Source organism: Coptis chinensis, chromosome 1 (assembly GCF_015680905.1).
Source record: "Coptis chinensis isolate HL-2020 chromosome 1, ASM1568090v1, whole genome shotgun sequence".
NCBI lineage: Eukaryota > Viridiplantae > Streptophyta > Magnoliopsida > Ranunculales > Ranunculaceae > Coptis > Coptis chinensis.
Window position 1 is genome coordinate 61,624,721 of NC_141456.1, and position 13,202 is coordinate 61,637,922.

Below are 13,202 nucleotides of genomic sequence, written 5' to 3' on the forward strand. Positions count from 1 at the left end.
AATGCAAAAACATTGTCTAGACTGAAATTCTATATCACCTTAAGGGAAAACAAAACAAATCCTGAGATGCAACGCTAACGCAAAACCACAAGCAAAGAACCACTCTTCTTCAAACACTAAACCCGTAAAACTTATTAACTATGTTCATTGAATGAACACACCCGATAAGCAAACATGCAAATCGGGTCAGATTATAAAATGTTGGTGTGAGTAGCTCTAAAACAACATATACTTATACAAATATATACATAATCCATACGGCAGTTAGTTCCTCCACCGAGGCGCCTTTTTTAACTTTCAACGACTAATATAACATACTCAAGTACAATAATTAAGGCTGGTAGTTCCTCCACTGAGGCGCCTTAACTTCCCACTAACCACACAACAAACTATATGCATAATAAATAAGGCATGTAGTTCCTCCATTGAGGCGCCTTAGGTTCAACTAAACAAATAACCAACATATTACCATAATTAGATTATTTCAGGCATTCTTTGCGTGTCCCTAAAATCACGTCAGATCTATGTCTTACCTAGTTTCCGGCTACCACAATCGCTACCCAACTTAACATGTACATCCACATGCCTCCCCTTACATAATGTACCACTGCGGCGTAACTACCTGGCGGGATGCCGCGACACCGTAAATCCTCACACGGAAGCCATTATGTAAGTAATGCCACTATTCGCATAAAATATCGCGTGTCATCGCTTCTATTTTCGCGAACGGAATAATCAAAGTTTCACTATTCGGCTACGCCAGAGGGCCATTCAGCTTTTTTCAAAACGCGGAGGGCTAATCACATTATTTGTAGTTAAGGCCATTCAGATTAATCAAACGCCGGAAGGGCCAATCACATTACTTATCAAGGCCATTCAGATTAAGAATGGCCAATCAAATGAGTTGTGGTAGTCAGGTTCTAGGATTTTCATTACGTAATTTATTCAGGTGTCATACATTTATGACTCATAAACGTTTCACTATATCACGTGCATGTCAAATACATTATTGCACTAAGCCACAATATTTAGAAATGTCTCGAATATATCTCATAACCATTTTCATTCTTTCACGTGCCAATATATTATTGTACTAAGCCACAATATTTAGAAATATCTCAATTATATCTCATAACCACTTTCATTATTTCACGTGCCAATATATATATGCTTTACACACTACTCACGTCAAATCATAATTAGATAATGACCAACCAAGTTATACAATATCCGACAACGTTTTATTATTACATTTATCCATAAAAACAAATATGTGAAAAACTGGAAAAGTCAACATTCCACAGTCAACGGTCAAAGTCAAAGTCGACACGTCATGGTCAATGTCAAAGTCAAAGGTCAAAGTCAAAATCAACATGCCATGGTCAAAGTCAACATGTCATGGTCAAAGTCAACACCTCATGGTCAAAGTCAAAGTCGACCCATCATGGTCAAGGTCAACACATCATGGTCAAAGTCAAAATCAACACGTCATGGTCGAAGTCAACACATCATGGTCAAAGTCAACCCATCATGGTCAAAGTCAACACATCATGGTCAAAGTCAAAGTCAATCCATCATGGTCAAGGTCAACACATCATGGTCAAAGTCAAAATCAACACGTCATGGTCGAAGTCAAACTGTCATTGTCAAAATCAAACTGTCGTTTCCATGTTCGACAAGTTCAGGGTCATAACCATGGTTTATGGCTAAGGTCAAAGTGCATGGCTCATGGGCTCATGACCAAGGTAATGGTTCGGACCCAGCTGGCCAAGCCCAAACCTTATAACCCGAAAGTCTAAACATTTAAAGACCCAATTAGATCTATTTTAAGTCCTATGGACTGGCCCTAAGCAATATTAGAAACGGGCCCAAAAACTTATACTGAACTGGCCCAAAAACTAATTGGATTCGGCCCAAAAACTTTAAATTGAACTGGTCCACAAATTTAAAACAAAACTGGGCCCAACATCAACTGAACTGGCCCATAGGCTAAGCCAAATTAGTCTGGCCCCAAACAAAACAAGCTAGGGCCCAAGAACTTAAAACATTTCAGCCCAACTAACCAACCAAGCCCAAGAGAAACCGACCCAGGCCCAAGCCCAGCCGGTCATCTCCTTCCTCCAGCAGCCACCAATCTCCGGCCACCACCATCTCCCATTTCAACCAACCGAAATCACTCCCCAACACCAACCCTACAACTTTACTAAAAGCCAAAAACTCAATTCTTAAGTTTAAAATCCTCAACCAAAACTGGATCTGAAACCTTCATTGCCGCCATTAATGGCTGCGACAAGCTTCCAACAGCATTCACGCCTCCTCACTACCCCCATTCATCAAACAATCAACCCACAACAACCCAACATTCAAAGACACAACCAAAACAGTTCAAACTACCAAAAATCGCCCCACCCTAGAATCACAGTAATGGCGTTCGGCGCCATTAAAGCCTTCTCAAGCTTTGGCAGCACCTTACCATCACCCAAACAAAACAACAATAACCCCTCCAAACCAACAATCCATCCCCAACAACCAGTTCCAACCAAAACCCAAGCAACAAGTTTAATTTAAACTGGCGATTTCTGGCCGCCATTAATGGAGCTTCGATTTTCTCCCATCTATCGCCCTCACACACCCTACACGACCCCATCACTACAAACCATTCAAGCTGACAACTTACAAAAAAAACAAAGTGACAGGCGACGCCATTACGCCTATTTAGAGCTTGAACAGAGCTTCCACAGTTTAATTACAAAAAACGAAATTCAACAAAGTTAAATAATACAAATGACATTTAAGTCCAATACAACAGATAATGAGCAAGACATATACAAAACATAAACATTAGACAGTATATACCGATACCCAAAAACCATAAATCCGGTGAAATAGCAAAATAGCTACTCACCTTTACGTAACAGCTCGACGAATCCTCCTAGTCCGAATCGTCGCGCTCCAACGCTCGAGCAAACAAGCTTCAAGCTCGCCTCCATTTTCATTATTTTTACTATTTTTAAAACCCTATTCTCTAAAAATGTGTTTATATACTTGGGTCCCAAACCCAAGCCCAAAACGCACTTCGGGCCCAAAACCAAAGCCCACATGTCCCGAAGTCCAATCCAACCAATTTTTTAAAATAAATTATTTAATTAATAAATAAATAAATAAAACGATTTTAAAAAATACGGGCGCTACATGTGCCCACTTTGAATGTCCACCGGGTGGATGGGGAGATATTCCCCCGGTTTTGAAGTTGGGTGGGTTCCCCCGAAAACCATTCGCGGGGAGAACTTGGGAGACCAAATTAAACAACCCCAAGAAACCGATCGTACACGGGTAAGTTACATGTTCCTCCGACGATTGCAAAAAGAGGGAGTCTACGAAAAGCGTTAAAGGTTTATAAGTCTTGCTACTTTGGATTTGAATATTTGATGGATGGTTGTTCATTATTTTTATTGTTGAATTGGTGCTGAATTTCATGGTTTTACTCTGACAAGAACCCGATGATAAGAAGCTTGGACATTTTCTTTGAACCCAAGAAGCAGAATGAGGTTAATTTTTCGTGTTGCACTTTTATTGATATTGAGAATTTCAAGATCGACAAAGCTTGTCATCCGTGATCTCGTAAATTGCGTCGTAAGTAAGCCGCAAAGTTGTTCTTAGAGAGCAATCTCATAATAATCGAAGTGGTCATGTGGAGCAAACGAACCGGTGGTAATGTGTACGCGATGTGTCTTCATATTGCCACAATGTAGTTATGAGTAAAACCTAATGTTTTGTGCTCCCTGCATCGGGTAGAATTTAAATCGGGTGCCGCTAAGGAAGTGAGAAAGGTGCCTACTAAAAACAGGAATAAATTTGGTCCTGGATGATGAAGAAAATGTGGTGATTTTATATGTTATTGAATGTATTTTATTATTTGCATTACAAAAATGCAAGATGAATAAAAGTTTCCCTTGATTCAGCCATTGCAAGAAGAATTACTAGAACGTCGTCGCGAAAAAGAAGAAAATGTTTTGTAGAAGATCGACAACCATTGGTAATTAATTATGTACTCTTGTATCCGCCCATCCCTTTAAATGTTTTTTTTTGGAAGTCGATATAGTGTCTTGGTAAATTTATATGTACCTTCATATTTGTAGTTAATTAAAGAAATGCGTGCCTTGTGCTAAAAGAAATGATGAGAATAGTAGTGATAATGATTTTGTTCAAGCCTCCAAAGAGGAGGGCAATAGCACCTTGTGAGAATAAATTAACTAAGAGTGGAAAACGACAAGGCCACCAACCAACAACCACAACAAACCTTCAACTAAGAACAGTCCCAAAGAACAACGTAGCGATCCGAACACTTGTGACGACATCCACCGACTTACCATGGCCCAAAGCAGCTAATTCTTCATCTACTAACTTGATCACTGCTGCATTTGGGGAGGAGTCACAGTGCCTCCTGCTTCAGCTCGGGCCTCTCTTGCTGCCTTTGTCTGATATTTTGATTCCTCAAGAATCAAGACTGCATAAAGACTGCATATTACGCGATGATACGTTGATTTCTTTCTTGAAAGTTCATGTTAACTAATGTAATGTTAGTGTTAGAGATATGTAACTTAAGTTGTCATATGCAGAAATGGTACCGCTCGCTCTATGAACGTAAGGTTTTGAACTAAGGTTCATATGTTCATATGAATGTAAGGATGTTCATATGAACGTAAGGTTTTGAGTAGTCCTGTAGATGTATGTTGTAAGAAGTGACATAAGATGTAAGTATGACAGTTATAATGTAAAATCTATCGTAAGTTGTACCCAGTATATAAGGGATTATTGAGAGTGAATGAAATAACGAGAGAGTCTCTTTAGAGTAAAAAATCTATCTCCTTGTCTCTACCATTAACCTAACAGTTCAGACCATTTCCACTTCGATTTGTCTGAGCCATATGAAACCTAAAATAAAAAGTTTTTATAACTCTATGAGGTACCAATCAACCACCCTACCTCTACTAAAGCTCTATAAAGCTGTACAAATGCTCCAAAATAAAATTATTTCCATAATGATATATGGACTCATGATATATTACTTAATTAAATAATAAAGCTCTACAAACTACTGCTTTTTTCGACTTCTAGTTCCAGATGAAAGCAGCTTACCGGAAAGACGTTTTTAGGTAGTGGTGTTTCGTTCGAAGGCGGAGGCTAGACAGGCTGTGGTGGTTGGTGGGAAGGGACTGGGGGTTTGTATAGTTGGAGTGAGACAATTTTGTGTTCGAGAAGTTTGGTGACGTGGTGGAGACTAGAGAGAGAAGAGTGAAATTTCAGTGATTTCAGGGGAAGGAAATTTTGCAAAATATCAAGTGTTAGAGGGCTGGTGGGGAAATCTGCGTTGGTTAATGGAAGAAAATTAACCTGGAATTTTTTATTCTTGATTTAATCCTAGGAGTTCGGAAGATCTAAAATTAGGCTAAAATTATTGTGAATATACCTGCTGGTTCCACCTCGTAGGATGAGGACTTGCCTGATTAGTTCTAATGACAGTAATGAGATTAAGAAACGAATTCTTGATTGTAATGCATGGGGAGAAAGGGAGTTTGAACAGAAACATACCGGAAGTTAACTACGAACAGTGATTGTTCACAGTTCGGTAACTATGAACACTCATTGTTCATAGCTATGAACAATGAGTGCAATGCTATGAACAATGAGTGTTCATAGTCCATATTGTACGTACTAAGAACAATCAATGTTCATAGTCATGAGCTATGAATATTCTTTGTTCATACCACAATTGGACTATGAACATTGATTATAGGCTGCTCTTGATTATATACTATTTGATTTCAAAAGCCAATTTATTTTTCATTCAATATATTGATTCACTTAACTCGACTTGTATGCTTATTAATTAGATATGGCAATGCAATGGACAAATGAGATGGACGGTGTTCTTATCGATACATTCCATAGCAAGCTACTTCTAGGTGATAAGAATGAGAATAGATTTCTTCCAATACCAAAAGAGCGTGAAAAGGATCGACTTGACTATTAATGTAACTTAGCAAATGGATAATTACGATGGATAACATTGCTAGTGTAACTATACAACAAGGGTTTGAATGGAGTTATGACCTAACGTAATATCATAACTAGCAACGAGGTTTGGGATTAAGCAATAGAACAAAACCGATTATGGGAAAGTACAGCTTTTAAAATCTCAACTTGGTAGGGCTTTTTCTTAATTCGGCACCTTTGATCCCATATATTATTTTGTAAACTATGATATGGAATTGATTCGGGATATAAATAGCAATAACGTAAGCCAGATTTACCCCTAATTAAATGCAATTGCTAACTTAAATAATTACACCTACTTAAAGTATTGCACCCATACATTACTAGTTTACTACTACACTAGTGAGTAAAATTTATGGGTAAATCTATGGTGCGCAGGGTGTATGTCATCCGGGCCACTCACATCTCGCGCACTGAAGACATGCTCTTTAATTAGCATATTAATCATTAATTAATGGTAAATCTATGGTGCGCAGGGTTTAAGCCAAACCCGCAGATTCCTACTTCAAATGTGTCTTGCATATTCTTGTTCCACCCGGGTTACTCTCGACATTTGGGCCCCGCTTCTTTGTGCATCTTCCACAAAGATGGGTCTCGTTTTTTGCAATTACGCCTCTTCGTGGTCGCTGCACACTCGATAGTATCTTGTTTCGCAGCAGGACGGTCGTGATTTTGTTTGTCCACATTAGATGGCTCTTGCATTGAGATAGTAGTTTGCTGCCGCAAGTAGTCTGTTTTGCGCTTCAGATCCCCGGTACATACCGACGCCCATGATAAATCTCTCGAACAATTGCATATCAACTTTACGACTATAGAAGCCGATGTATGTTAGGCCTTTGATCGATCCATCGAAAAAAAATATTAAAATAGAAAACGCATTTAAACCAATCAAACCAAACAACCAAAGAAACCATAAGGCATTTGGTATGGTAGATTAAAGAGTTTTCAAAGTGTTATGCTAGAGTAACAGATGAATGCATACAATTCTACAAGCACTTCAACTTTGGTAGTGTCAATTCTTACACAGAGAAACAGAAAAATCATAAATTGACAAAAAGGGTTAAAACCCTCATAACCTAATAATTGTGTTTCAATATAGTTCACCCGATTGTGTTCCCTCATAAGCTCCATTTACCCCGCTTTTTAACTTGTTTCCGATCGTAAGTACGCCCAAAACGATGGTACTCAACAATGTGATGTTGTTGTTGTCGCATAATCAATTCTGCATGGATTTGGAATACACGCCGAAATCTACCAATATGGATGCCGGGAAGTTTGATGTAGCATATAGTAGCCCTAAGTAGTTAGTACTAAAGATAACAGTCATTTAGGATGATTTATATAGGGTGTTTTAGACCAAAAATTACCTCGAGTAACGCCATCAGAAACATGACCCGCCTTCGCCGGGCTAAGGCAAATCTTGTTGGGGAGAGCTACTTTAACCGCAGTAATTGTTTCTCTTTGCAGGTCTTTCTTTGGTTTCTTGTTCATTGGGCCATCTAAATATGAATGAACAAAATAAAAACACACAGTGAAAAATTACTTTACATGACAATACGACACAAGAAAAGTTGAATGATAAGATAAACGGATCAATATATAGTCGACTTACCTATAACACAATCCAAACCGGCTGTGAACCCGAGCCACAAAAGGAGCTGGAGTTTGTGGAGTACAACAAGGTGAATTTTGACTTTGATTACAAAGCCCGACCATTGTCTCAAAGACGGAGGTTTAACATGACAACTTCGAGCCGCTTTGGCCTTCTATAAACCATTTCTTCATGGGAACATCTATAAGCACACAAATCATATATATTAAATGTTATGACTATGATTTCACAACGATATGTGATTCAATGCCTTTAATAAAAATTTGAACAATCTTGTCTATATTATTAATTATTAATTTAGCACAATGTCTAACGGAATGGTTGCACATCACTTAAGAAAATGGTGCTAATAATATATCTTTAACCATCACCTCGTATGAAGGGCGGCAAAAGTTATTTGATGCAACATTTCTTAACTACTTTTGGTGATAGAGTCCGCCTCTAGGAATATACGATGTTCCATTATGGTTCCGCATTATTTAACGACAAATATCAAGATTGAGCACAAGTGCAATAATGCAATGACAGCAAAGGTAACCCCTTTACCTTTATCCTCGATCACATTCACCCTCGCACCACCTCCATTATTGTTGTCTACACATAAATTCGTTATTTAATGCACATAATGGAACAAATTTATAAGTCAAATATTCAAATTACGCACAATAAAATTACTATGGCAAATTAGTTAATATAATATAATAATAGAGAAATGCTAGCGAAGCTACCCCTCGTTGGCTCTTTTCAAGATAGCATGGTCATACCGTGAAGAATACAAGAAAACTTAAGTTGGTGTATACATGGGAAGTTCACATTTAATACGCAAGAAAAAAAGTATTCTCTCTGCTCTCTCTATTTTTCAACCTTTTTAAGAATATTGTGTCGCCACAGAGTTGCCTCCTAATCCTCATGTTTTCACCAAAGTACATTGTTTCAAGTGGATGATTTTTGATGACCAAAGTACATGAAGATTAAGGACTTATGTCAAATATACAAATTAAAGTACTTCAAATTTTACAAACAAACCCATTCATGTATCTACTTAACACTGTTAATGTCAACATGCTATCCCCGAAAGAAAGCACGGATGTGAGGGTGTAATATTATTGAGATATAAACCAAATAACGAAATGAAACTTGCTACCTTCATGCATGTCCCTCTTCGCGACTATCTTCGCGGCACCAAGTTCAACATGTTTACATCCGGGCGAGCGACTACCTGCAAGATAACCAATCAAGACCTACACAACATATATTAAATGCTAACATCAAGCGTGGATGTTAAATTTAGACATTGTTGAGTTGATTGTAAGACCTAATAGTACTATGTAGGTCCAGGTTGCATATCACAAAACGGTACTAGTACATCGGTTACCATCACATACACAATCCTCAAGGACAACGTAAGGTTATTAGATATGGTTTGCGCACTACCTTTGGTGGTTTGTTCCTCCCAAGAATCGGTTCCATTTCGATTCTAAAATAAACTACCCACCAAAGAATTAGCATTATATACCAATTACAAGTATTTAGCACAAATATTATTAATTTACAAGTATTTAGTACACGCAGTATTTTCCTAATTTAATAGATATATAGCATAGCAATACCATTGTGTATAATTTTTCTTTATAATTGCATTAACATAGATGTACCCAAATAGTTGCAATAAAACCCGCTTTACCCGCACATGATGTCCGACATCTCCGCTCCTTCAAACACCGACTTCAACATGTTTGCATCCGGCTACCACAAGTACCGCAAAACCAATGGAGAGAAACGCGGCGTTACAAGTAACCCATTTATGTCAAAACATAGTCATCCTTGACTAATTTACCTTCGATCACCTCCTCCTCGACTTCTTCTATGCCACTTGCACAGCCTCCACTAATATTATCTACACCAATAAAATTTAATTCATATATCGGTAAAAAAAAAAGGTGAGCAACTCCAACATTTATTGGTTGTCGGCATGCACCTACCATATTCAGGGGCAAGCAGGACTAGGTTCTCAAGCTTACAAGAACGACAATATTATCGCCTAAAGGAGAAAAATGCATAGCTCTCGGATCGACCAACTTCCCGCATAACAATAAGGAAAAAGGCATGTTAGAATGATGAGTTTTAACAATACCACTCCATCCATTTTTTCTTCAAAGTATAATGCATCACCAAGATTTAACTACAATGACAATATAAATCATGTCAATCTAGAAAACTTATACTGCTGAACAAACTATCATACACCACCAACAATGAATCAAATTTATAGTTGGACCCCATTACCTGAAGGCATGGTTTGCCTTCCCCGAGTCCCTGTAGATGGTGAAATATCTTCAAAAATATCCGGTTGAGCTTCCGCAATATTGTCTTTTTGGCCAGATTCTTCCAAGTCACTGCCACTATCTGCACTTGAATATGTTAATGCCTGAAATGGATCTTCTTGTTCAAATTCATTGTGATTATTACTCAAACCATTGCCACCGCCCATTTCAACTAGTTGACCATTTTTCAATATCTCTGCACGCAACAGTTGTAACTCTTGTGGGATTTCTTCATCAGGAATTGTTTTCAGTAATGGTTCAACCAACTCTTGATAGTCATAACGGCGCACCTTCTACAACAAATCCAACGCTAACAATAAGCAGATAATGGAAACAACATTGAAGATATATAAACTAAAAAACCTCATCTATGTTTTCAAGTCGCTTGTCAATAAATACTTAATCTACGATGGAGGATACCGCTATGGGAATTGGGAAGGCAGATTGGTGGTGGCTAAAGTAATATCTTGTGTACTTTTATTAAATACAATTGTATCGTCCGATTAGAATAAATTCCTTCCACTGAATTAAATACAAGCAATTCCACGAAAACATAGATAACAACATGTTTTTATTACATTACTTCATCAAAAATAACATATTGAGTCGATGAGAACCTATGCCGCCAAAAATTCAAAAAAAGAATAAATAATAGCCACCTTTTAGCTTTCCAACAAAAGGCATCAAGAGGTTACGCTTACAATAATTACTTTGAAGTCTAAACTAAATGGAGGGATAATTACATACCAATAGATTAAAAAAAAAAGTGGTAAAACAAAATAAGCAATTCATTGCAAATTTACCTCTTTGGTGCAATCGATTCATGAGGAACAACTCCCTTAAGGAAAATGGTTGAGTGCGACTCATACAATGCTCCCCGATACCAATCTAGATAAGCTTCATTTGAAGCAGAAGGAAAGTTGACTTCTACTTCACAACCACCCTTCCACCAAACATTCCACTGTGAATACATCTTTCCAAAAAGAACTATTTGCTTTAGGATCCCACCCGAAAGTGGTCGCTTCCGGTATGTGTTGGTCAAGCCCAAATTGACGATACATCGATCGCATATACCTCTACGGAATCGAAATGGATCATCCATGTAGAGACAGAAAAGACGCGAGAATGGCGAGAGGCAAAATGAGGAGCATGTACCCATTTATCCCACTACCGCCGATAACCTAATAGAATAGAATCAATACTAGTAAGAAAGTAGACAATAGTTTGGTATAGTTTGATGAGTTGTGGGTACTACTTTTATACTAACCTGATCTTCACCAAGTGAATCCAACTCTTTGCTTAGGACCTTATACACTTGTTTTGTACAAGGCCGGAATTTGGGATTTTTCCATCTGCAAGCAGCAGGGAACACAATTTTCGGTTCCTGTTTCAGTGGGTGCATGCGGAACCTTTCATAGAACCATGCCTACAAGCAAGTTTTCAAAAGTTAATAAAAAAGTAGTAAGATATACAGAATCAAAAATCATCAAGTATAAATGGGCTATACATACCAACAACAACGTAGATGAACCACAAATATTATGCACAAAATTAGATTCCTTTTCTAGCTTGTTCCTTTTCTTTGTTGTGGATTTACGACAAAGTGACACTCGACTGAGCGCTTTAAATAGATATGCAAGAACAGCAGCAGCCCAAGCATAGGTAGCACACACCTCTGTATTAGCTAGGAATTTTAGGTACTTGGTGTGCACGCAATTGCCGCCACCTTCGAAAATATTGTGTTCCCTAATGAGGTACAAAGACATATGCTATTGTGCGCTTTTTCCTTGTCAACAACAATTCTAGTGCCCTTAAATGTATCTCTCAACCAGAGAGACAATTTAACGGATTTCCTCCTCGATTTTATCTTCCGGAGGAGATACTCCCAAATATTTTAAACAAGCTTGTTCGGCAAATAATTCCGAGGTGTCGACGATTGCTTCCCCAAAGGCATTCAAGCCCAATATGTGGGCCACATCCCGAAGTGTAATTGTCATTTCAAATGACGGAAGTGGAAAGTATTTGTTTTCGGTCTCCAACGGTCAACCGTGAGTAGAAATCGTCTCTATCGCCTTTGAAATGTCCAATTTTCCCCGATGTGTTTGAAACCCATTGCGAGATAAGCTTCTTCCGCTACGACTCAACTTCCATTCTTTCAATTTTCGGTTGTGCTCATGAATCCGCACAATCGGACGCTCCTGTTCACCACTTACACTTGTTATTGGTTGTGAAGTCAAATAAGCAAACTGAAACCGGAGTAATAAATACCAAAAAATTACCGCTCCATGCATTAGTAAAGAAGATATGTGGCGACTCTGCATATACAAGTATTGATTATTTGTTGCCCCTCTCACCGTCCCCATCTCGTCTGGAGATATACTAAAATAAAGCAATAGATTAGTAAGTAGAATCAAACTAAGATAATATATACACAGATGACAATAAATGTAAACCCCTTTCAGAAAAACAGATGTCTACACTCTACAATGTATAAAACAATATGCAGCAAAATCATCGTTCTCATATATTGAATGTTTGTAAGAGATAACAGTGAACTATAGACATGTGTGGAGGTAACGAAGGTGAGTTCTCAACAAGTGCAACCAAATCACGCCTCAACCACAACCATCGCATGTAAGGAGGTATCCCAAAACTCCTCTTTCAGATTAGAGATGTGTGTCGGAAGGATGATTGGAAGTCTTTTTCCAAACGGGAAGCACGATTGAAAAGCTATTAAATAAATTTCATTGTTGCAACACTCCATTTTAGATAAGTCAGGCTCTTTCTAAAGAGGATCACTGCATTAATTTAAACCGTGAAGTGATCGGAGCTTATATAACTTTGCCATGTGTCCATTTGAGTTCACTAAGTATGCTACTTCATTATTTAAAATGTTGGTTTTTGGAAGAAGTCGATGGTGCGAAAAAGAATATGATATATTACTTCATGAATCGACATAAGTTAGCAACTCTCCATAAATACTTTTAATTTTGACGCTTAGTGACTCTTTTCTCAATTTCATAGTAGGGAAATAATTCGGAGACATTATCACAACAACAAAACTACTAATAATTTGAACACATACCCTAGTGGCCAAATCACAAAAAACCTTGAAAATTTTATCAATTGTACCATCAATTCCAGCTTAGTGCATGCTTGTGAAACGTTTTTGATTTGTATTTAACAGTTAATAGACAATACGTGAATTT